General features: G+C 45.2%; 1 long non-coding RNA gene across 1 annotated transcript; it reads right to left on the bottom strand.

The window, feature by feature from the left end:
* Positions 1–2,868: 2,868 nt before the first annotated feature.
* On the bottom strand, positions 2,869–5,529 carry LOC123188117 (uncharacterized). The gene is made up of 2 exons (XR_006494339.1): positions 4,037–5,529; positions 2,869–3,348 (listed from the first exon to the last, which is right to left on the bottom strand). It is a non-coding gene; the product is annotated as an uncharacterized lncRNA (long non-coding RNA).
* Positions 5,530–24,415: the final 18,886 nt, after the last annotated feature.

The raw sequence follows: 24,415 nt of genomic DNA, 5'->3' as shown, positions 1-24,415 counted from the left end.
GATTACTTTGGTACCTCCCTGCTAAACTTATAGCAAGGCACACATCAGGTCTGGTACACAGCATTGAATACATGATAGAACCTATGGCTGAAGCAGAGGGAATGACTTTCATTTTCTCTCTATCTTTAGCAGTGGTCGGGCATTGAGTCTGACTCAACTCCACACCTTGTAACCCAGGCAAGAACCCTTTCTTTGACTGATCCATTTTGAACTTCTTCAAAACTTTATCAAGGTATGTGCTTTGTGAAAGTCCAATTAAGCATCTTGATCTATCTTTATAGATCTTGATGCCCAATATATAAGCAGCTTCACCGAGGTCTTTCACTAAAAATTCTTATTCAAATATCATGTTATGGTTTCCAGAAATTCTATATCATTTCCAATCAACAATATGTCATCCACATATAATATTAGAAATGCTACAGAGCTCCCACTCACTTTCTTGTAAATGCAGACTTCTCCAAAAGTTTGTATAAAACCATATGCTTTGATCACACTATCAGAGCGTATATTCCAACTCCGAGAGGCTTGCACCAGTCCATAAATGGATCGCTGGAGCTTGCACATTTTGTTAGCACCTTTAGGATCGACAAAACCTTCTGGTTGCATCATATACAACTCTTCTTTAAGAAATCCATTAAGGAATGCAGTTTTAACATCCATTTGTCAAATTTCATAATCATAAAATGCGGCAATTGCTAACATGATTTGAACAGACTTAAGCATCACTACGGGTGAGAAGGTCTCATCATAGTCAACTCCTTGAAGTTGTCGAAAACCTTTCGCAACGAGTCGAGCTTTGTAGACTATAACATTACCATCAGCATCAGTCTTCTTCTTGAAGATCCATTTATTCTCTATGGCTTGCCGATCATTGGGCAAGTCAACCAAAGTCCATACTTTGTTCTCATACATGGATCCCATCTCAGATTTCATGGCCACAAGCCATTTTACGGAATCTGGACTTATCATCGCTTTCTGATAGTTTGTAGGTTCGTCATGGTCTGGTAACATGACTTGCAGAACAGGATTACGGTACCACTCTGGTGCAGAACGTACTCTGGTTGACCTACGAGGTTTGGTAGTAACTTGATCTGAAGTTTCATGATCATTATCATTAGCTTCCTCACTAATTGGTGTAGGCATCACTGGAACTGATTTCTATGATGAACTACTTTCCAATTCGAGAGAAGGTACAACTACCTCATCAAGTTCTACTTTCCTCCCACTCACTTCTCTCGAGAGAAACTCCTTCTCTAGAAAGGATCCATTCTTAGTAACAGTTTCTTTTGGGTATCCTATGAAGACGCACTTCTCTGATTTTGGTTCGAGCTTATCAGGCTGAAGCTTTTTCACATAAGCATCGCAACCCCAAACTTTGAGAAATGACAGCTTAGGTTTTCTTGCCAAACCACAGTTCATACGGTGGCGTCTCAACGGATTTAGATGGTGCCCTATTTAACGCGAATGCACCTGTCTCTAATTCATAACCCCAAAACGATAGTGGTAAATCGGTAAGAGACATCATAGATCGCACTATAGCTAATAAAGTGCGGTTACGACGTTTGGACACACCATTACACTATGGTGTTCCAAGTGGCGTGACTTGCGAAACTATTCCACATTGTTTCAAATAAATACCAAACTCATAACTCAAATATTCGCCTCCGCTATCAGATCGTAGAAACTTTATTTTCTTGTTACGATGATTTTCCACTTCACTCTGGAATTCTTTGAACTTTTCAAATGTTTCACACTTGTGTTTCATTAAGTAGATATACCCATATCTGCTCAAATCATCTGTGAAGGTCAGAAAATAACGATACCCACCGTGAGCCTCAACACTCGTCGGACCGCATACACCGGTATGTATTATTTTCAATAAGTCAGTGGCTCGTTCCATTGTTCCGGAGAACGGAGTTTTAGTCATCTTGCCCATGAGGCATGGTTCGCAAGCATCAAATGATTCCAAAAGTCCATCCGCATGGATTTTCTTCATGCTCTTTACACCAATCTTTCCCTAATAATAAAGCACGGATTGACTCCGTGGGTTCACCGTCACAATACGCTTTCTTCTTTTGTCATAATATGCTTTGACGATTTGTATAGGGATTGACTCCGTGGGTTCACTGTCACAATACGCTTTCTTCTTTTGTCATAATACGCTTTTACAATTTGTATAGATAAAATTGTAATATAAACGAGGTGGTACTAATTCATCCGTCTAGCGTTCCTATGTGACGTTTGTTTCGACCATCTTCCGTCAATATCGTTCATCCCATCCGAGTCCGAGCCAGGCCAACCGAGCCCAATCATGCGTTGCGTCCCAATAAATCTGGCCCATGTATCCCCGATTGAATAAAAAAGAAATGCATGTGAGAGGACTCGAACCCAGCACATCACCGTAAGGATAGAGTGGCACAGCCAGTTGAGCTAACTTGTGCTATTTGTGGAATTGAAGGTTGATTCCATTGTTAAATAGTACCACATCACCTCCTTACAATCAATCTACCCAATTTATATAGGTTTTCAAATTCCTTGGTTATCAGGAAGTCATCTCAGAGATCATACAGAAAAATAGGAAGAAAAGTGAGGCTAATGGTGGGCTCCTAAACGGGATAGGAAGGAAATCGAGGCTAATGATGGGTTTGGCTACTGATGAGGAAAGTAATAAGAAGGAAGGAAAAAAAGCTAAAATCGGAGCTAGCAAAAACACATATAGATGAGGAAAGTAATAAGAAGGAAAGGAGGGATTTCGAGGGATTGAAAGCAAAAAAGGTAGGAAAGTGAGAAGTTGTCCCGTAACAATAAGGAAAGGACGGGATTCGGGGATTGATCTACACTACTATTAAACAAGAAAACATGGCGGACGAAAACTCTGCCGGACCCACGCTCGCACAAGATCAGAACGGTTCCACCAATTCTGTTCACGTCCTAACAACGAATGGCTAAACTGCAGAAAATTAGCCACAATTAACGGCAATCAAGCATGTCCGCCTAACAAAAAATGGCTAAACTTATGGGAATCAGCTAGATCTTCCTACCCTTGCCCACCGGGACGTACGTCGCAGCCGCAGAGCCTGTCCTGCGCCATCGCAGTGGACGACGACCACGCCGAAGAGCTTCTCGCGAACGCAGGTGCGGACTATCCTCTTGTGCGCAATACATGGTCAGTTCCATCCCAGTTAATCTCAGTGTCTTTCTTCGATGTCGCTGTTCAGACGCACACTGCAGTGAGACGTCGGCGCCGCAAGCCACTGTTGCGCCATTGCCGCCCAGCCAGTTTTGGCCATCGCCGCCTTCCGCAGTCGCCGACATAGGCGCCGACAAACTCCTCAGGCAACGCACCTGCTTGCACCAAGGGAACATGGTATGATTTTACAGGATATTCAATTGGGTTAACTTGACGGGGCCGACAAACTCTTCATTTCCTTCCCCAATCCGTGTCAAATTTGCATCCTTATAACAATGTTCTTCACTCTCAAATTTGCATATTTACAACAATGTGTTGATCAATGCATCATTTTTGTGCAAACCATAATAGATCTACCTCCTTTAACTTCAACATGAATAAAACAGTGCATCAAACTGGAGCCCTCCATCTATTGTTTTAATAGTATAGTATTCGAGTCTATATGACTGAATGAATAAAACCCGGTCAGTATGATCTTTTTGTAACCCGATCCAAGAGAGTGCGGAAGAAAACCCAGTCCAAGAATATGCATTTTTCTATACATGAATGAGGTCATCTTCTATTATCAAATTTGCATATTAGATGGTTGCAGGATAAGTATTGCATGATAAACAAAAATATGAAACTAAACACATAGGCTCGGAAACAGTTTGGATTTTACAAGAGAAGATCTACTAAAGTAAATTCAGGTAGAATCAATGGCGGAGCTAGGATTTGGAAACAGGATAATCCTCCTCCAAAATTATGTCGTTTCAGTTACAGAGAACCTTTGATGTATCACAGCAGTCTAACTGATGCATTCAACAAATAACTAGAATATTCAGAAATTAAGTGAGTAAGTACCTGATCATTTTGGCCAAACCAAATCCAAGACTATCATGAAGTAAACCTGTCAATTACTTCTTCTGTACAACACTGAAAAGCTTCAGGATGAGTATTGAAAACCTGTCAATGTGTATGGCAGACAGGTATGCATCCCCATTCCCATCTTTGTGTTTATTCCAGAGTCCCAAAAATTTAGGATGGAATGAATTCCATGATTCTTAGATAGTTAGATGGTCCTCAAAATCCATTTCTTGTAAGCCTGCAAAAGCACTTCTGTTTTAACAGGGGGTCCGGGACAACAAGAAATATATCTAAAAGGTTGTGCTATATCATGAATATCACTTGCGCAGCTGCCGTAAGTAGTACTGAAGATGCCAGAGATGGTTATTCCAAGAAAGGAAATTTTTTAGGTGGTAAACTCTTTGAGCCAACCACTGTCCTCTATATGAGAACCATACCATCATCATTCTTCATACTGTATTATCCTACAGCCATACATGCTTATATTGTATTATCATACTATATGCTTCTCTTGATCCTCTTTGATTTGCTATAAACCTCACATTTGGAAACTTAACCCTACACATCTAAGAACATGTGTTCATTTTTCAAAATAGAAGTAAATTTCTTTGGCAGGATCAAGCCTAATCAACCTCATCCGTCTTGGTCCCTATTGCCCCTAGCCACCCAGAATTCAAATCCACCAATCAATCAGCTTTATCGCCGCATGGTTGCCTGAAGAATATTAACTAACCGCAATCCCCACTCATAACAGTTGCCGCAACTAAGTTAAGAACGTCTAATCGAACAGCTTACTCCAAGATTAGGCAGACCAAAATAGGATCACCCCAACTTCTAATTTTTCTCCCCGATTCTAAAATGACTCTCATGCTTAAACCTAGACTACTGAGCTACATATGTACTATACATGAATGGATAGCAATTAGGGATTAGCAGAAGTGGGTAATGGGGATATGAAATAAGCAGATATGAAAGCTGAAGTGGGTAATAGATCGTCTAATGGAGCCGGCTTGCACTTGGAGGGGAGTAGGGGACCAGCCACTGCGGCACTGCTGCCGTATCTGGGCAGGGCAGGGTGTAGCGCAGTCGCATGCACAGGGTGGTGGGAGCTGTCGACGAACGAGATGGAGAGGAAGGCACCGGGCGCGGAGGTTGCGACGCATGATTTCCACGGCCACCGATCTGATGGAGATGAATCCCGCGCCTCCGCATCAGCCTTCGTCCCGCGCCCAGCGACCATGCCGAGCTCGAGCAGATCCTCGGGCACTTCTGCGACCGATTCGATGTGGAGGGGCTGAGAATAGTGGGGAGAGTGCGAGCCCTCGCGTCGGCGGTGGAGACGAAGAGGAGAGCCGGCCTGAGGAGGTAGAGAGAGTTGTGGGCTTGTGGCTGCCATGGAATAGGGAGCAGTGGGCAGATAGTGAAGGGATGAGGTTGGAAAAGGTAGGTGACGAGGTGAGAAGAACTGAGAGGGAGAGTCAGGTGTGTCCGTTTTTTCAAGCTTTTTTCGTTTCTTTTCTTTTTTGAGTTGGTTTTTAGCCCTTTTGCTTAAGTCAGATCAGATATGCGTCCGGTGTTGTCCAATTCATTTTTTGATCAATAGACCTTTTGGTCATTTAGTTTGTATTTACCATCGTACTTTGTTCAATTATTTTTTTGTCAAGTGTGTACAGTTTGACTATGTGGGTGTGATAGTTTTATACGGTCACAAGCAGTTAAAAAGGTATTCAGTCACAACCATTTTGAAAGTTTTATAAAACTATTAAGATTTGTATCGGTGTTTATTATTGAATATATCAAAATTTTATAATCCTGCAACTTGTGGTCTTTGAATGTTAAAGATATGAAAATTGAATGAATAAAATCGAAATTCATGTGATATTATTTTGTCATATCATTTACCTCTCATGTTGCTTTGGAACCTTATTAGTTGATCATGTAATTTCAATATGTTACATGAATTTTCTAAGTTTTGAATTACTAAGTTATGCAATTGAATTGTAATGTTATATTATGAATTATTTTCTGTCTTGCATGTTTGGAATGTGGAGTACAAATGTATGTGTTAATGGAGACGTGCGTTGCACGTGCACGCTTACTAGTATGACCTAAACGAAAGTTCCACAAATATGTTGCACTATCATTATCAACTTTGCATCTTTTGGCATCAATATTATGAATATGTGTATCACCACGATAGAGATTCAACCAAAATAGACCACTCTTCAAGGGTGCATGACCATAAAAGATATTACTCATATAAATAGAACAACCATTATTCTCTGATTTAAATGAATAACCATCTTGCATCAAACAAGATCCAGATATAATGTTCCTGCTCAATGCTGGCATCAAATAACAATTATTCAGGTCTAAAACTAATCCCGGAGGTAGATGTAGAGGTACCGTGCCAACGGCGATCACATTGACCTTGGAACCATTTCCGACGTGCATCGTCACTCGTCCTTAGCCAATATTCGTTTAATTCGTAGCCCCCATTTCGAGTTGCAAATATGAGCAACAGAACCAGTATCAAATATCCAGGCACTACTATGAGCATAGTAAGGTACACATCAATGACATGTATATCAAATATACCTTTCAGTTTCGCATCCTTCTTATCCGCCAAATACTTGGGGCAGTTCCGCTTCCAGTGACCAGTCCCTTTGCAGTAGAAGCACTCAGTTTCAGGCTTAGGTCCAGACTTGGGCTTCTTCCTGGGAGCAGCAACTTGCTTGCTATTCTTCTTGAAGCTCCCCTTCTTCCCTTTGCCTTTTTTCTTGAAACTAGTGGTCTTGTCAACCATCAACACTTGATGCTCCTTCTTTATTTCTACCTCTGCAGCCTTGAGAATTGTGAAGAGCTCGGGAATCGTCTTGTCCATCCCTTGCATATTATAGTTCATCACGAAGCCTTTATAGCTTGGTGGCAGTGATTGAAGAACTCTGTCAATGACACTATCATCAGGAAGATTAACTCCCAGCTGAGTCAAGTGGTTATGATACCCAGACATTCTGAGTATGTGTTCACTTACAAAACTATTCTCCTCCATTTTGTAGCTATAGAATTTGTTGGAGACTTCATATCTCTCAACTCAGGAATTTGCTTGAAACATTAACTTCAACTCCTGAAACATATCATATGCTCCATGACGTTCAAAACGTCTTTGAAGTCCTGATTATAAGTCGTAAAGCATGGCACACTGAACTATCGAGTAGACATCAGATTTAGCTTGCCAGACGTTCATAATGTCTGGAGTTGCTCCTTCAGCAGGCCTCGCGCCTAGCAGTGCATCAAGGACATAATTCTTTTATGCGGCAATGAGGATAATCCTCAACTTACGGACCCATTCAATGTAGTTGCTACCATCATCTTTCAACTTAGCTTTCTGCTGGAATGCATTAAAATTCAAGGGAACGGTAGCACGGACCATTGATCTAACAACATAGATATGCAAAAATTATCAGGACTAAGTTCATGATAAATTCAAGTTCAATTAATCATATTACTTAAGAACTCCCAGTTAGATAGACATCGCTCGAGTCATCTAAATGATCACGTGATCCATATCAACTAAACCATGTCCTATCATCACGTGAGATGGAGTAGTTTTCAATGGTGAACATCTCTATGTTGATCATATCTACTATATGATTCATGTTCGACCTTTCGGTCTCAGTGTTCTGAGGCCATGTCTGCACATGCTAGGATCATCATGTTTAACCCGAGTATTCTACATGTGCAAAACTGTCTTGCACCCGTTGTATGTGAATGTAGAGCTTATCACACCCGATCATCATGTGGTGTCTCAGCACAACAAACTGTCATAACAGTGCATACTCTGGGAGAACACTTATACCTTGAAATTTTAGTAAGGGATCATCTTATAATGCTACCGCCGTACTAAGCAAAATAAGATGCATAGAAGATAAACATCACATGCAATCAAAATATGTGACATGATATGGCCATCATCATCTTGTGCCTTTGATCTCCATCTCCAAAGCACTGTCATGATCTCCATCGTCACCGCCTTGACACCTTGATCTCCATCGTAGCATCATTGTTGTCTCGCCAACTATTGCTTCTACGACTATCACTAATGCATAGTGATAAAGTAAAGCAATTATATGGCGATTGCATTTCATACAATAAAGCAACAACCATAAGGCTCCTGCCAGTTGCCGATAACTTTTACGAAACATGATCATCTCACACATCAAAATATATCACATCATGTATTGATCATATCACATCACAACATGCCCTACAAAAACAAGTTAGACGTCCTCTACTTTGTTGTTGCAAGTTTTACGTGGCTGCTACGGCTTCTAGTAAGAACCGTTCTTACCTACGCATCAAAACCACAACGATTTTTTGTCAAGTGTGTTGTTTTAACCTTCAACAAGGACCGCCATAGTCAAATTCGATTCAACTAAAGTTGGAGAAACAGACATCCACCAGCCACCTTTATGCAAAACAAGTTGCATGTCTGTCGGTGGAACCGGTCTCATGAACGTGGTCAAGTTCAGCGCCCGTGGCCGCGCCGCGTGGACTGCCTCTCCCGAAGCAACACTCTAGGCGCCGGTCGTCTTCATCGAAGACCTTGAAGAACAGCATGGAGGAACCATCATACTCAAAGTGGATGGCAACGGCCCTTTCTGGATAGCAGGCATGGGCGACCTCGCCTCATCCTCGACTCATGAAGACGTCGCCCGGGGGGGATGACCTCGACCTCCGCCCTTGTGGCTAGGCTGTAGCACCCAGCGTGTTGCAGCCATAGCTCGAGTGGCCCCCTCGATGGCATCTCCTCGGCAAGGAACCTCGGAAGCCGGATCCATGTGTGCAGCAGCATTGCCACCCACACCACGAACTCATGCCAGGTGCCCTCAGCGTGGGTTCGCGGGCCGGCTGGCCATGCCGCCTTGGCCTGTCCACCACGACCTCAGAATGCGCGGCACTAAGCATTGCCACCCTGCCCAGGGCTCTGCGCGCGGGCATACAAAGGAATTCGGAAGCCATACGGAGGCCGCTCGTACCAAGGTCGCGTCACCTCCTGCCCCTCGTCGGCGTGAGGGTGGCCAAGCCTCTTCTTCAGCGGACGTGGACCGGGTTTATAGCCAGAGGGAGGCCAAGCGCTGACCTCCACAATCCCACGTCCCATCAATCGCCACGCGTCGACCGAGGCCACAGGCGGTTAGGGCATGTGAAGCTCCGCACTTGCCCTTTGGCTTCTCCTTGAAGCCAAGTTCGAGCGTGCCTTGGGCCCGGGGGCTACTGTCGGCGTTCTGGGAACGGGGGTACCCAGACTTGCCTTCCTACGGCTCACGATGTGGCTCCATCGACGGCCTGGTACGGCCCATCTTCAGCACCAACAACTCAAGACCCTCGCGAGGGGCCAAGCCTCGCGAGGCAGATGACACCAAGACCTCCAGAAGGAGTGGCCTCCTCAGGCTGGCTCCTGAGGAGTGGAGATTCCTATGCAAGCCTCACCTCGCGAGGCTCGGATGACGTGAGCCATGACGACCAAGGCCAGACGGACGCCAGCGGGCGCAGGACAGCAGTTGTCCTCTTTGGTGCTAAGGAGGCAAGCACAGGTGTGGAGTCCCGAGGAATCAGCCAAAGGTTTCCCTTCCCATGCAACAAGACCAAGACTGCCAGGATGGGAAGATGGTGGTGATCACCGAGCCCACCACAGCGTCACGACCAGAGGCTTTGCAGGTGAAGACTACTTTTGTCAGGATAAGATGTACTAGTTGTCTCCCTTAGAATTTGGCCATTGTGGGATCCCTTCCCGCCTTCATTTGGGAAGAGGACCAAGGCCACTATAAATAGGGCCTAGCCACCACCGTAGACAAGGGACCGGAACCGGATCATTCAGATCATCATATCCCCCACTAGCTCAAGAACACACCTCCTGAGGTTGTTCTTCCACTGTACAATTTCATCCTCAGCCCACCTCAAAGCCAATCCACCACAAAGCAGGAGTAGGGTTTTACACCGCAAGGTGGCCCGAACCTTGGTAAACTGTTGTGTCCTCTTTCCTTTTAGTTCGTCGAGCTAGGCCGTGGGATCGATGGGTTGGCAGACTGGGGAGGTCAAGTTCTTCGCACGCACCCCAGAGTTTGAACCTATCTAGGGTTTGCGGAGCCCGAAATCTTACATTTACCTCCAGACCATTATGGAGCTCCTCGTCATGTCCGTGATCTCATCCGGGACTCCGAACTACATTCGATCACCAAATCATATAACTCATATAATACTATATCGTCAACTAGCATTAAGCGTGCAGACCCTACGGGTTCGAGAACTATGTAGACATGACCAAGAAACATCTCCGGTCAGTAACCAATAGCGGAACCTAGATGCCCATATTGGTTCCTACATATTCTACGAAGATCTTTATCATCTGAACCTTATGACAACATACGTAATTCTCTTTGTCCATCGGTATGTTACTTGCCCAAGATTCGATCGTTGGTATCTTCATACGTAGTTCAATTTCGTTACTGACAAGTCTCTTTTACTCGTTGCATAATACATTATCTTGTAACTAACTCATTAGTCACTTTGCTTGCAAGGCTTCTTATGATGTGTATTACCGAGAGGGCCCAGAGATACCTCTCGGATACGCGGAGTGACAAATCTTAATCTCGATCCATGCCAACTCAACAAACGCCTTCGGAGATACCTGTAGAGCATCTTTATGATCACCCAGTTACGTTGTGACGTTTGATAGCACACAAGGTATTCCTCCAGTATCCGGGAGTTGCATAATCTCATAGTCGAAGGAATATGTATTTGACATTAAGAAAGCAATAGCAATAAACTGAACGATTAATATGCTAAGCTAACGGATGGGTCTTGTCCATCACATCATTCTCCTAATGATGTGATCCCATTATCAAATGACAACACATGTCTATGGTTAGGAAACCTTAACCATCTTTGATCAACGAGCTAGTCTAGTAGAGGCTTACTCGGGACACTGTATTTGTTTATGTATTCACACATGTATTTAAGTTTCCGATCAATACAGTTCTAGCATGAATAATAAACCTTTGTCATGAATAAGGAAATATAATAATAACAACTTTATTATTGCCTCTAGGGCATATTTCCATCATGCATCTTGAGGACATTGTAGCCATGGTGGGTGGCCGCCATGAACTTGGTGTGGGCAGGGTACCCTAGGATGGCATTGTACAGGAGGCTGATGTGGGCCACGTCGAAGTCAATCAGCTCGGTGTGGTAGTTGTCGCGCTTGTCAAAGGTGACAGGGAGGCGCACTTGACTCAAGGGAGTGGTGGAGTTGTCAGTCGCCCCAGAGAATGGCCTGGGGGCATGAGTTGGTCATAAGGCACTTGGATCTCCACGGAGAGGACATTGAGGCCGGTGCCACCATCGGTGAGAGTCTTGGTGACTGATACGTTGTTGATGGTGGGTGTGCACAACATGGGGAGCATGCCAGCAGTTGTTGAATAGCTAAGGTGGTCCTTGGAGTTGAAGGTGATGGCGTACTGTGACCACTTGAGGGGACGCGCGGCCTCGAGATTTGGGAGGGCTCTGTTCACCTCGCGAGAGAACTGCTTGAAGAGAAAGTTTGAAGCGGGTGCGCCTGAGCACCACCGAGGATGCAGGGAATCACGCGAGGCTCCTGATAGCCCCCAGCCCCCTCCTCTTGATGGTTATCATTGTTCCTCCTGGGTGGCAGCGACAGAGGCGGAAGGACAGGCCTCGCGATGTTGATCACGCTAGGCGGCGTCACGAGGCTGGTCACGCCAGTCCTGGCGATGGTTGCGGTGTCCCAGGGGCCTCCGCCACGGCCAAAGCCATGGTCGCTGCACTCGGGGCGGTGGCCCAGGCGCTCGTCCCGGATCGCCCTGAGCTCCAGGCAGTCATTGGTGTTGTGGTAGTGCATGTTGTGGAAGACGTAGAATGGGCGAACATCCTTGGAGGGTTCATCATGGTCACAACCACGCTTCAGCTCGGGCTCTTCTGCCAGCACAGTGGGGCCCTTGCGCTTCGCTTCCTTGGCCTTGGCCTTCTTATCTTCGGGATCGACGTCCGGGTGCTTGAGGAGGGAGAGGCGACCTTCTTCGACCTTAGCGCACTTGTCGGCCAGATTGGACAACTCTAGCGCCGAGCACAGGTCATCGTTGATGGCAAGCTCCTCGCTCATCCTGACATCAGTGATGCCTTTGGTGAATGCCGAGATGATGGCTTTGTCCAAGGCCTTTGGGATCTTGAGGCGAACTTGGGTGAAGCGCTGAATGTACTTGTAGAGAGTCTCGTCCGGACGCTGCTTCACGCGCTACAGATCATTGATGGTGAGAGAGCAGTCGTGGGTTCCTTGGAAGTTGGCGATGAACTACTCGTGAAGCTCATCCCACGAGGAGATCGACCCCTCGGGGAGGTGCCCAAGAGCGTGTGTCATCCTTAAGGGCCATGGGGAACTAGTTCGCCATGACTTTGTCGTCACCATTCGCCGCCTCGATGCTCAGCACATTGAGCTGGAGGAACTCCGTAGGGTCGGGGATGTCGTCGTGGGGTGGGGGCAGCTCTGGCGTGAACTTGACTGGCCAAACAACATGGCGCAGCTCGTGAGTGAAGGCATGCCAGCCTACCGTGCTCACGGGTGCGGCCCATGCGAGAGGCGCGCGGTCTTGGCACCCACACGCAGTGGCCTTCAGAGCAGCCCGATCTTGGAGCTCACACGGCGGTGCTGGCAGCGCACACGCGTTGTACTATGGCTGTTGAACAACCTAGCAGTTGGCCTTGTACCGCGCCGGTGCCGGCGCTCCACGCGGCGGGTCGCACGGTCGTGCCATGCACCTCGGCTCAACATCGTCGCTGTGTAGAGGAGGAGGTGGAGGTGCACCGTGCGCCACGTCGCTCGCGTGAGGCGGCGATGGGCGGAGCGAATGGGAAGGCAATGGGGCCTCCCCTGCGGTGTTGACGAGCTTGGTGATGCGGCCTAGCCAGGCGTCGTACCCCTCATTGGCAGGGCGGTAGAGCAGCAGCTCGCGTGCCATGAGCAGCGCAACCTGCGCATTCGCCGGCTCGCGGCGAGCATGGGAGGACAAAGCCGTGGCCGGAGTGAGGGGAAGGCGTGACGGTGCAGCCATCACGCTGCATGGAGAGTGGCAGTAAAGAGTCATGCTGCTCATGAGCGGCTGGGTCGGTGACGGTGTTGGCCACAGGAGAAGCGTAGTTGCAAGGGGCAGCATGGCCCACATCCGTTATCACAGCGACACGAGCCGCATGGCACTCGGCACGAACATGGTGAGGGTCGGCCATGGAGACGATGGAGCGGGATGGAGCGAGCGGAAGAACTTCGACACGCCCCTACCTGGCATGCCAAATGTCAGAATCGGGGATCCGTGGACCCAAACAAGGTTCGAACTCTGGGGCGTGTGCGAAGGACTCCGGTAGGCTACGGCTTGCTACTCATTGCCTCACGGCCAAGCTCTGGCGTGTTCGAGCAGGATGAGAGGGGAAAGGGACACGAGATTTACCCAGGTTCGAGCCACCTTGCGGTGTAAAACCCTAATCCTGCTTTGTGGTGGATTGCCTCGCGAGGAGGATGAGTATGAAGTGGTACAAGGGATGAATCGCCTCATGAGGGCTCGAGGGGTGAATGGATCGGATCTCCTCTCCGCCTCTCTACTGTGGAGGCTAGTCTATATTTATACTGGCCCACTCCTCTTCCCCCATTGCATGGGTGGGAAGGGATACCATAGCGGCCAATTTTGAAGGGGGGCAGTAGTACACCCTATCCTGACTAAAGGTGGTCTTCGCTTGCAAAGATTCTGGTCGTGGCGCAGTGGTGGGCTCGGTGATGACCTCCGTCCCGCCGAGCCCGTCGACTTGGTCTTTTTGCACCAAAGAGGTAAGCTTTGGGGATTCCTTGGGAACCCGCGTGCTAGCTTTGTTCCTCTAGCACCAAAGAGGAAATTGTCCTTCCCTGCGCCCGCCGGTGCCCTCCTGGCTCCGGTCATCATGGCTGACATCACCATGCGCCTCGTGAGGCGGGGTGCTTGCCTAGAAGTATTCGCCCCTCAGGGGGCAGCCTCGAGAGACCGCTCCTCGGGAGGCCTCGACATAGTTCGCCTCGCGAGTCCAGGGGGCTCATGGGGGTCTTTCTCACAAATTATTGACGTTGGGTCGCGTCGGGCCTTTGACGATGCCACACGACGGGCCGCTGGCAGACGGGCCTGGGTACCCCTGGTCCCAGAGCACCGATAACGTCCATTTTGCCCATGTTTTCCTGCTTTTATTTATAATTTTTTTGATCAAAATACTTTGTGGTGTAATCCTAATGTCTTTTCTCTCTTAATTTACAAGATTTACATGATGAGGGAGATTGTGGGCAGCTGGAATTCTAGACCTAAAAAAGCTATATCAGAGAAATCTATTCTGCACAAGTCCAAATGAGCTGAAATTTCATGGAGAATTATTTTGGAATGTATAAAAAATACTAGAGAAAAGAAGTACCAGAGGGGACCCACCAGCTGCCCATAAGTCACTAGGGCCAGGCCACCCCCTGGGCGCGCAGTAGTACCTTGTGGGGCCCCTGGCTAGCCTCCGAGGCCCATCTTCTCCTATATGATGTCGTTTTCCCTAGAAAAATTAAGAGAATACTTTCGGGACGAAGCGCTGCCGTCTCAAGCCGGAACCTGGGCAGGAGCAGTTTTTCTCTCCGGTGGAGCGATTCCGCTGGGGTCACTTCCTTCCGGAAGGGGAAAATCGAAGCCATCGACATCACAAACAACCCTCTCGTCACGGGAGGATCAGTCTTCATCAACATCTTCACCAGCACCTTCTCATCGCAAACCCTAGTTCATCTCTTGTATCAAATCTCTATCTCAAAATCTCAGGTCGGTACCTGTGGGTTGCTAGTAGTGTTGATTACATCTTGTAGTTGATGCTAGTTGGTTTATTTGATGGAAGATTATATGTTCAAATCCTTGATGATATTCAATACCCCTATGATCTTCAACGTGAATATGATTTGTGAGTAGTTACTTTTGTTCTTGAGGACATGGGAGAAGTCTTGTCATAAGTAATCATGTGAATTTGGTATTCGTTCGATATTTTGATGATATTTGCATGTTGTTGCTTCCTTTAGTGGTGTCATGTGAACATCGACTACATGGCACTTCACCATAAACTTGGGCCTAAGGGAAGGCATTGTGGAGTAATAAGTAGATGATGGGTTGCTAGAGTGATAGAAGCTTAAACCCTAGTTTATGTGTTATTCCATAAGGGGTTGATTTGGATCCATATGTTTCATATGCTATGGTTAGATTTATCTTAATTCTTCTTTCGTAGTTGCAGATGCTTGTGAGAGGGGGTAATCATAAGTGGGAGGCCTGTTCAAGTAAGAACAGCACCCAAGCAACGGTCCACCCACATATCAAATTATTAATGTAGCAAAGGCGAACCAAACAAACATGATGAAAGTGACTAGATGAAATTCCCATGTGTCCTCGAGAACGCTTTGCTTATTATAAGAGACTGTTCCAACCTATCCTTTTCTATACAAAGGATTGGGCTACCTTGCTACACCTTTGTTACAATTGCTACTTGTTGCTCATTACAAATTACTTTGCTATCAAACTATCTGTTACCGATAATTTCAGTGCTTGCAGAGAATACCTTGCTCAAAATCGTTTGTCATTTCCTTCTGCTCCTCGTTGGGTTCGACACTCTTACTTATTGAAAGGACTATGATTGATCCCCTGTACTTTTGGGTCATCAAGACTCTTTTCTAGCACTGTTGCCGAGGATTGAAGCACCTTTGGTAAGTGGAATTTGGTAAGGAAACATTTATATTAGGATTACATGCTGAAATTTACTGTCACTTGTCACTATGGAAATCTAATCCTTTGAGGGGTTTGTTCGGGGTATCTTCACCTCGACCGGAAGCAATTAGATCTGCCCCTGAACCTACTGAAAATATTTATTATGAGATTCCTTCGGGTATGATAGAGAAACTGCTAACTAATTCTTATGCAGGAGATGGAACAATACATCTTGATATGCACTTCATCTATGTGGATGAAATTTGTGGATCGTTTAATCTTGCAGGTTTATCCAAGGATGGAGTTAAGAAGAAGGTTTTCTCTTTTCCTTTGGAGGAAAAGGCATTGACATGGTATAGTCTATGTGATGATATTGGAACGTGGGATTGGAACCGGTTGAAATTGGAATTTCATTAGAAGTTTTATCCTATGCATCTGGTGCATCATGATCGCAATTATATATATAATTTTTGGCCTCATGAAGGAGAAAGTATTGTTCAAGCTTGGGGGAGGCTTAATTACATGATGTACACATGCCCCAATCATGAGTTCTCAAGATAAATTATCATACATAATTTTTATGCTCGACTTTCTCATAATGATTGATCCATGCTTGAATCTTCTTCTGCTGGTTCCTTTATGAAGAAAACTATTGAATTCAAATGGGGTCTTCTGGAAAGTATTAAACGCAACTCTAAAGATTGGGAACTCAACAAAGGTAAATATTTAGGTATAAAACTTGAGTTTGATTGTGTTATATCTTTTGTGGAAACCGATGCTTTTCATAAGTTTAGTGCTAAATATGGACTTGACTCTGAGATAGTAGCTTCCTTTTGTGAATCATTTGATACTCATGTTGATCTCCCTAAGGAGAAGTGGTTTAAATATCATCCCCATGTTAAAGAAAATATTGAGGAAACCATTATAGTTAAAGATGAAACTATCATTTATAATGTTGATCTAGTTGTGCCAACTGCTTACATTGAGAAACCTCATTTTCCTGTTGGGACTAAGGAACATGCTAAAGTTTCAACTGTGATTAAAAAGTAATATTAGAACACCTAGACCCTCTGAACAAGTTAAAGTTGAACCTAATGTTGCTATGGATAAAGATCTCTTGGTTGATAATATTGATGGGCATTTTATTTACTTCTGTGATGAAGCTACTAGAATTGCTAAACCTGATCCTAAAGATAAGAATAAGCTTGTTGTTGGCATGCCTGTTGTCTCTATTAAAATAGGAGATCATTGTTATCATGGTTTATGTGATTTGCATGGAGATCTTTGATCAAGCACCTATCCCTAAGAAATTAAATGTTACTAGCAAAAGGGCATGTGCATTGCAACGGGAGAGAAAATTGACGTGTTCATGAAAACATCCATCAACGCGACATGATAGCATCGGACAGTGCAAGGCAGTGAGACACACACCGGGATGTAGAAGAAATGTATATCATCAATGCATTTACCACAAAAAGAGCCTTGACGTTGACAGTGCGGAAACTTACTTCTACAAAATATTAAAATCTACACTCAATTAGCTTTATAAATTCACGGGTCCAATTTGCAGCAACACCGATTGACCTCGCAACGATATGCGTCTGGCTTTACATCAACGTCGGTCATCATTGCAGTGTTCATGTGCTCGGCTTTGCAACGTTGTCCTTCTGACTTGAAATACCATAGAACATCGTCCTTCTAGCATTGCAACACGATTATTTGACTTTTCCAATAAAAAGAATAGCGGCAACTGGTATCTTGGTGTGCTTCCTCTAGACTCATAGGGAGGTATTTTTTTGAATTCAATGCATGTGTGCCTCCTACAATCCCGTTTAATTTCCCTTCTCTATTGATGCATGCGTAATTAGTCGGACCCATGCAATGCATGAGCTCCGATTTCTTCTCTCATCTCTGATGAAATAAATCCCTCTTGATTACCAGCCATGTAAAGCTCAGGCCTCCTCCACTTTCTTCTCTTTGATGTGTCAATCATTAATGCATGCATGTCAATCCCACACAATTTTCAGCCATACAAAGACATCAATCAGATTAATGCGTGTGTGAATGTTTCCTCCTTTTATGGAGTTTTTCTCTTTGCTCCCTCTTATATATTCACAATGTGGCAAACATATATAAATTGGTGCACTTTGGTATAAAGAACCGAGGTGGGATTATTATTCCAGGAACCCTATTTATACCACAAAGGCATGGTAGCCGAGTTGGCCGATGGCTTCTGCGTAACGTGCGAGGTTTTCAGTTCGACTCCCACCTGTGTTGAAAAATATATTTTTTTCATGGCGATTGATTGATTGACGGACAGACGAAAAAACAGACCAAAAATAGGGACGGCAGGTTTAATTCATAAAAACCATAGAGACGTTTGTGTAAAAACGCCGTGACGGTGAACCCGACGGAGTCAATCCGTGCTTTATTATTAGGGAAAGATTCATTATGCTAGTAAAACTCTAGACACTACCCAAAGAAATTATGCTACTATTGAGAAAGAATTTTTAGTAGTTGTGTTCGCTTGTGATAAATTCAGATCTTATATTGTTAATTCTAAAGTAACTGTTCACATTGATCATGTTGCTAATAACTATCTTATGGAAAAGAAAGATGATAAAGGTAGGTTAATTAGGTGGGTTCTTTTGCTACAAGAATTTGACTTGCATATTATTGATAGAAAGGGAGCTCAGAATCCCATAGTTGATAATTTGTCTCGAATGGAAAATGTTCTTGATGACCCACTGCCTATTGATGATAGTTTTCCCGATGAACAATTAGCGGTTATAAATGCTTCTCGTAATACTCCTTGGTATGCACACTATGCTAATTACATTGTTGCTAAATATATACCCCTTATTTCCCATACCAACAAAAGAAAAAGTTCTTCTTTGATTTAAGACATAACTTTTTGGGATGACCCACATCTATATAAAGAAGGGGCAGATGGTGTTATTAGACGTCGTGTACTTGAGCATGAATAGGAACAAATCCTATGGAAGTGTCACTCCGAGGCATACAAAGGACACCATGATGGAGACAGAGTCGCACATACGGTACTACAGTCTGGTTTTTATTGGCCTACTCTTTTCAAGGATGCACATAAGTTTGTCCTTTCTTATGATGAATTTTAAAGAATTGGTAATATTGGTAAACGTCAGAAAATACCTATGAATTACTTGTTATTGAACCATTTGATGTTTGGGGATTTGATTATATGGAACTTTTTCCTTCCTCTAATGGGTACACACATATTCTAGTTGTTGTTGATTATGTTACTAAGTGAGTAGAAGCTATTCCAACTAGTAGTGTTGATCATAACACTTCTATTAAAATGCTTAAAGAAGTTATTTGCCCGAGGTTTGGAGTCCCTAGATATCTAATGACTGATGGTGGTTCACATTTTATTCATGGTGCTTTCCGAAAACTTCTTGCTAAATATGATTTTAACCATAGAATTGCATCCCCTTATAATCCTTAGTCTAGTGGTCAAGTTGAATTGAGTAATACAGAAATCAAATTAATTTTGCAAAAGACCATTAATAGATCTAGAAAGAATTGGTCTAAGAAACTTGATAATGCATTATAGAACTACTTATAAGAATCATATAGGTATGTCTCCGTATAAAATGGTTAATGGAAAAGCATGTCATTTACCTCTTGAGTTAGTACATAAAGCATATTGGGCAATTAAAGAACTTAACTATGGTTTCAAACTTGTCAGTGAAAAGAGGTTATTTGATATTAGCTCGCTAGATGAGTGGAGAACCCAAGCTTATGAAAATGCTAAGTTGTTTAAAGAAAAAAATTAAAAGATGGCATGATAAAAGAATTCAAAAATGGGAATTCAAAGTAGGTGAGCATGTTCTATTATACAGCTCTCATTTTAGATTCTTTGCGGGGAAAATTCTCTCTAAATGGGAAGGAACATATATAATCAAAGAAGTTTATCGCTCCAGAGCTATCAAGATCAATAATGTCAAGGGCACTAATCCGAGGGTGGTCAATGGACATAGAATTAAACATTATATCTCAGGTGCACCTATTAATGTTGAAACTAATATTATTCAAACTATGACACTGGAGGAACACATAAGAGAAACCTTCCAGTGCACTCTAGAACCCTGAAAAAGAGTAGGTATGTTATACGATAAATAAACTGACTCCAAAAATTCCATAAAAATAATTTATGTCCATTTTGGAATATAAGAAAAAAAATACCAAAATAAGAAACAGCCAAGGAGACCCATGAGGAGGTCACAAGGCAGTAGGGCGTGACCCCCCTGGTGTCAGTGCTTGTAGAAAACACCTTGCTTGAAACCATTTGTCATTTCCTTCTGCTCCTCGTTGGGTTTGACACTTTACTTATCAAAAGTACTATGATTGATCCCTTACACTTGTGGGTCATCATAAGTGCAAATAGTGCCCCTGTGTGGTTTTGGAGTATTGAAGGCAAATGGGTTAAGGGATGTAACACCCTCGATGCGACTATATCTCCCACGTGTCGAGGCACGACTTAGAGGCATAATCGCATTAAAGGCATATGTCACAAGTTAGGCAATCTTCACAACATCCCATGTAACATGATAATAAAAGGGGAGATAACATAGTTGGCTTACACTCGCCACGTCAATCAAGTACATAAATAACATTACATCAACCAAACACTCATGGCCCGGCTACGGCACCAAAATAAAAGATAACCCAACATGCGACACGGTCCTGTTCACCCCCAACTGGGCACCACTACTGATCATCGGGAAAGGAAACATAGTAACGTTGAGAGTCTTCGTCGAACTCCCACTTGAGCTCATACGCGTCTCCTGGAGCGGAATCATCAGGCCCTGCATCTGGTGTAATAGTAATCTATGAGCCACAGGGACTCCGCAATCTCGCACCCTCGCGATCAAAACTATTTAAGCTTATAGGAATGGCAAGGTAAATATAAGTGGAGCTGCAGCAAGCGACTAGCAAGTATGGTGGCTAACTTATTCGCAAAAGAGAGCGAGAAGAGGAGGCAAAGCGCGAGCGAGAAACTAGAGAGCAACCTACGTAAACATTACTCCAACACCGTGTCCACTTCCCGGACTCCGCCGAGAAGAGGCCATCATGGTAACACACTCAGTTGATTCATTTTAATTGAATTAAGGTTCAAGTTATCTACAACCGGACATTAACAAATTCCCATCTGCCCATAACCGCGGGCACGGCTTTCGAAAGTTCAAATCCCTGCAGGGGAGTCCCAACTTAGCCCATGACAAGCTCTCACGGTCAATGAAGGAATAGACCTCCTCCCAAGACGTTCCGATCAGACTCGGTATCTCGGTTCTTCAAGACACTTCGACAGGTTAAAACAAGACCAGCAACACCGCCCGAATGTGCCGACAAATCCCGATAGGAGCTGCACATATCTCGTTCTCAGGGCACACTCAGATAGGTCAAGCTACGAGTAAAACCAACCCTCAAGTTTCCCCGAGGTGGCCCTGCAGGCTGCCCGGTTTGGACCAACACTCAGAGGGAGCACTGGCCCGGGGGGGGGGGGGGGTTAAAATAAGATGACCCTCGGGCTTCGGAAACCCAAGGGAAAAAGAGGCTAGGTGGCGAATGGTAAAACCAAGGTTGGGCATTGCTGGAAAAGCTTTAATCAAGGTGAACTATCAAGGGGTTCCCATTATAACCCAACCGCGTAAGGAACGCAAAATCCGGGAACATAACACCGATATGAAGGAAACTAGGGCGGCAAGAGTGGAACAAAACACTAGGCGAGAGGCCGAGCCTTCCACCCTTTACCAAGTATATAGATGCATTAAGATAACATGGCAATATAATGATATCCCAACAAGTAATTAAATGTTCCAACAAGGAACGGCCTTCAATCTTCACCTGCAACTAGCAACGCTATAAGAGGGGCCGAGCAAAGCGGTAACATAGCCAATCAACGGTTTGCTAGGACAAGGTGGGTTAGAGGTTTGACATGGCAATATGGGAGGCTTGAAAGCAAGTGGTAGGCATCGTAGCATTGGCATAGCAAAAGAGCGAGCAAACTAGCATAGCAAAGATAGTAGTGATGTCGAGGGTATCATTATCTTGCCTGCACAGTTGTCAGAGTTTACTGGATCCTCGAAAGCAAACTCAACGGGCTCCTCATTAGCAAACTCGTCTCCCGGATCTACCCAAACAAGACAAACAAGCAACAAGGATACAATCAACCACGTGCAACACCAAGCAATATGATGCAATGATGATATGCTATGCGGAATGCGATGCGAGATGCAAAATGCAAGATATGACAGGAAATGCATGAACCTGGCCTCAACTTGGAAAACCAAATGTGCCACTGGAAAGATGAGATAAAATCGCTTGAAAACGATATAAAGAATGCCGGAATCAGAGTTACGGTTTGGAAATGGCAATCGATTCAAAAATGACACTGGTCTGCGATTTACAGCAAGTAGGCATCTAAATGCAATGAGATGAACACGCTACAGCACCCAAACATGACAACAAAATACATGGCAGGGATGCACACAAGATGCTTAACAAAAGTCTAGCACTGAGCTATGGCCAAATCATCCATTAACAGGTTCAAACAAGCATGGCAAAAATGCATATGGCAAACAGATTTCAGACAGTGAAATTAACACTTCTCTGGAATTTCAGATCAGGTAGCCCTCTTCGAAGCCACAAAACTACATGCTATAGGACATGAACATGGCAAAGTAAAGCATGGCATGGAGCTACTCAAAGAGCTTAACAAAAGTCCCTTAGTGACCTTGAGCCAAAAGGGATCAGAAAATACAATTGCAAGCATGCGAACATAGCAAAAACATAATCAGTTTTCATACTTAGTGAAAACTGGAACATGCTGAAATATAACTCAAGTAGGCATGTTTACGAGCTCGATGCACTCACTATGGTGCAAGTCATGGCAAGACAAGCATACACCCACCAATAAGGCACAAAAGGCAAGCTAGACATGGCAAGAACAATAGCATAGCATGCACGGATCAACTACAACATCATCGGCAAAATTGCAAACAAGTTGACAATCTGCCCAGATTCACAAAGTAACAAAAGTAGAGCTCGATTGACTCAAGCTAGGTTGCTCCATAATTGCAAACAAAGACATGGATGGATAGAGCACTGCAATATTAACAAAACTCCCTTACTGATCATCCTCAAAAGTGGCACGAATCACTAGGAAACAATAAGAACATATGGCATCATGAGATAAACAGCTCCAGGACTTAGTGAAATTACTAAGTCCCTGAAAACAGACTTAGCAAGTGCACCACTTTGCAAGCTTGCACAAGTCACCACACACATCACAAAAATACATGGGTTGCACCTCTGGAAAGATTTACAAAACCTTTAACAAAACATATGTAGAGCATCAGGGCATATCATGCACACATTAATCATGGCAAAAATGACAAAAACCTAAATGGAGTAGCAGATCTGACAATTAACTCAAGTAGCCCTCTTCTAACAGCATTTCGGGCATCAAGATGAACCCAAATGAAAATGATGCAATGGAATGAAATGATGTACTCTCTGAGCTGAACATTTTGATATGCTATATGCATGAATCGGAGCTACGATTGCAAAGTTACGGGGCCACGAATAGAGGCACTTGGATCTGCAATTTCAGGAGTTAGAGAAAAAAACGACCTAGGGTTTCCAGATCTACACGCAAACCAAGGCGGCGGCGCGAGCACTGTTCACGGCAGGGACGAGGATGGCGGCCGGCGAGGGCGAGGTCGCCGGTGGCCAGGGTCGGCGGCGCAGGGGCTCGCGGTGGCCGGAGCTAGGGCCGGCCGGCGTCGCGGGGCCGGGCAGGCGTCGAGGCGGACCACGGCGGCCGGCGCGGAGGCGGCTTGGCGGCAGCAACGGCTGGCGGCGGCGGCGGCTTGGCGGCGGCGGCGGCTGGCGGCGCGAGGCGGGAGGCGGCGGCAGCGCGGCGGCGGCGGCGGCTCGGTGGCGGCGGAGCGAGGAGAAGGGTGCGGGCGCGCGGCGGCGGAGGGAGTGGGCCGCGGGGGCCTGGCCCGGGCCGCGACTGGCTTTGACGGTGGCGGCGGCGCGATGCCACGTGGTGGGCGGTGGTTGGCGCGGGCGGCGGAGCGGATGCGTCTGGCCGGGGCAGACGTGTCCGGCCGGCGCGGATCTGGGATTTAGGGTTTCGGGGAGAGGGGATCTAGGATATTTCGAGGGGGACCTATTTATAGGCATAGAGGGAGCTAGGAGAGTCAAAATGAGGTGCGGTTTTCGGCCACGCGATCGTGATCGAACGCTCTAGATGATGGAGCAGAGTTAGGTGGGTTTTGGGCCAAATTGAAGGGGTGTTGGGCTGCAACACACACAAGGCCTTTTCGGTCCCTCGGTTAACCGTTGTAGTATCAAACGAAGTCCAAATGGTACGAAACTTGACAGGCGGTCTACCGGTAGTAAACCAAGGCTGCTTGGCAAGTCTCGGTCCAATCCGGAAATTTTTAATCCCCACACACGAAAGAAAGCTAGAAATGACCACCGGAGGAGAGCGAAGCGCCGGAATGCAAAACGGACAACG

This window comes from Triticum aestivum, chromosome 2A (assembly GCF_018294505.1).
Source record: "Triticum aestivum cultivar Chinese Spring chromosome 2A, IWGSC CS RefSeq v2.1, whole genome shotgun sequence".
NCBI lineage: Eukaryota > Viridiplantae > Streptophyta > Magnoliopsida > Poales > Poaceae > Triticum > Triticum aestivum.
The sequence above is the reverse complement of the archived record's forward strand: the minus strand, read 5'-3'. Positions and strand labels throughout refer to the sequence as shown.